At 37.5% G+C, this 2,500-nt stretch overlaps 1 protein-coding gene across 1 annotated transcript in view; it reads left to right on the top strand.

Moving 5' to 3' along the window:
- Nucleotides 1-2,500, top strand: part of LOC125043401 (pyruvate carboxylase, mitochondrial-like) — a 68,187-nt gene that overhangs the window by 11,992 nt on the left and 53,695 nt on the right. The window lies entirely within an intron of this gene.

The following is a 2,500-nucleotide window of genomic DNA, read 5'->3' as shown; positions in this document are numbered from 1 at the left end:
GAAAGAGAAAGAGGGGAGGAGAGAGAGAGAAAGAGGAAGAGGAAGAGAAAGAGGGGAGGAGAGAGAGAAAGAAAGAGAGGAGGAGGAGGAGAGACAGAGCGAGAGCGAGAAGCGAGAGAGATGAGGGAGAAGCAAAACGCTACCTGTGCCTCACCTTCCGTCCTCCCTTTGCGATGGCGACGCTGAAGATGCTCGCGAAAGTCCTCCGTGCGAGAAGGGCCCAGCAAGCGTACTACAAGGCTGATTCAACCCAAGCGCTATTATTAGTCCTTGAGAAAAACGCCGTCTTGCGTCATGAGGTGAGCTAGCGGGGGTTGGGGGTAAGGGGACATGGGGGGGAAGGTGGGGTTGTGGGCGTAACTTTGATAGCGAGGGGAGAATCGGGGGGCCTGATGGGGGGGGGGGGGAGCGGAGGGGAGAAGGTCTCTGAAGACTGAAATCTCGACCCAGGTCCAGTTTCGTTTGGGCGTGTGGGGCGAGCAGCTGGGTGCATCGTGGGCGTGCTGGGTTGGAAGGGGTGGGGTGGGAGGGCCAATTATCCATTAATTTATTCATTTGTTATTATTAGTTTGTTTATCTTCATTATTTTTTTTCTTGTTTGGGAGCGGTAGAGGAGGCAAATTCTCTCTTGAAAATAGTTGTTTTGGAAGACCAGTGTTGATAGCTCACATGGCGACTTCGGTGGTGGTGGTGAGGCAGGGTACGAGCTGGGCGCAGGGTTGGGATTTGCGGTTATTCTGTGCCTCTGAAGGGTATTGGAGGGTACTTGAGGTGAAGATGCTAGGCCTAATACTTTATACTCGCATGTTCTAAACTAATATCATCAGAACATTCGAGGCAGGGCCAGGTATTTGGGCACACGCACGCACGCACCCATTGTTGTACTATCACCGATAGTACAACTGCTTCGACCATGAGCCTTGTCAAGGGGAGTAGGGAATTTCTTTGCCTTGCCCAGGGGAACAACGCGCCCGCCCAGGGACTCGAATCCTCAACCATGAGTCCGATGCTCTAACCACTCATATATATATATATATATATATATATATATATATATAACAATGTAAATACATATATATGTAAAAATATGTGTGTGTATATATAAATATATATAAGTATGTGTATATATAAATATATATAAGTATATATATAAATATATATATATATATAAATATATATAAGTATGTATATATATAAATATATATAAGTATGTATATATGTAAATATATATAAGTATGTATATATATATGTGTGGTTGAATGTATGTAAATAAATGTTTATATATATGTATATAGATATATGCGTATATATGTATATATATGTATATATATGTATATATATGTATATAGATATAAGTATATATATGTGCATATATATGCATATGTATATATATATATATATATATATATATGTATATATGCATATATGTATGTATATATATTGTGTATATATATGTAAATATATGCATATATATGTATATATATGTATATACATACATACATACACACACACACACACACACACACACACACACACACACACACACACACACACACACATACACACACACACACACACACACACACACACACACACACACACACACACACACACACACACATATATATATACATGTATATATGTATATATATGTATATACATATATTTATGTATATATATGTTTGTGTGTGTGTGTGTGTGTGTATGTATGTGTGTGTGTGTGTGAATATACATGCACACATACATGTATGCATGCACATATACTTGCATTCACACACACACAAATATATATATATATATATATATATATATATATATATATACATATGACTGCCGCGATGGTCCAGTCGTAAGAGCACTGGATTCCGACCCTGTTGGCTCGAGCCCGAGAAAACGACATATCACCTTGAGAAGTCAAACTCAGGTGTCGTAGAGGAAGTCGCCGCCGTGGCACAACCGCGGTTGATTAGGAAGGGCATCCAATCAGGCAAGGGTGACACTGCCATATAACCTCTCAACAGTGAAGAGAGAGGCTTATGTCCAGCAGTGGAATGAATGGCTGTTAGAAAGAAAGAAAGAAAGAAAAAAAAAAAAAAATATATGTACACATACATACATACATACATACATACATACATACATACATACATACATACATACATACATACATACATAAATACACACATAAATACACACATAAATACACACATACAAACATACATACACACACACACGTATGCACACACACATTCATGTTCGCATAAATACGCGCATATGTTTACAGTATATATAGTGTACCTGTATATACTGTATATACAATTACAATTATGTTTAAAGGATGAACATGTATGAATGTCATTTAAAGATAATTATAGGTTAATTATAAGTAATTATAAGCTTTGTAAGGTAACTTAAATATAACAGTTTAGATTTAACTATTTTGTAGATTTGTTTAATATACATTATGATTTAATGTCGTGATTTAACTATACTTGTAAAA

The sequence above is a fragment of the Penaeus chinensis genome, chromosome 33, assembly GCF_019202785.1.
Source record: "Penaeus chinensis breed Huanghai No. 1 chromosome 33, ASM1920278v2, whole genome shotgun sequence".
In the NCBI taxonomy this organism is placed as follows: Eukaryota; Metazoa; Arthropoda; class Malacostraca; order Decapoda; family Penaeidae; genus Penaeus; species Penaeus chinensis.
The sequence above is the reverse complement of the archived record's forward strand: the minus strand, read 5'-3'. Positions and strand labels throughout refer to the sequence as shown.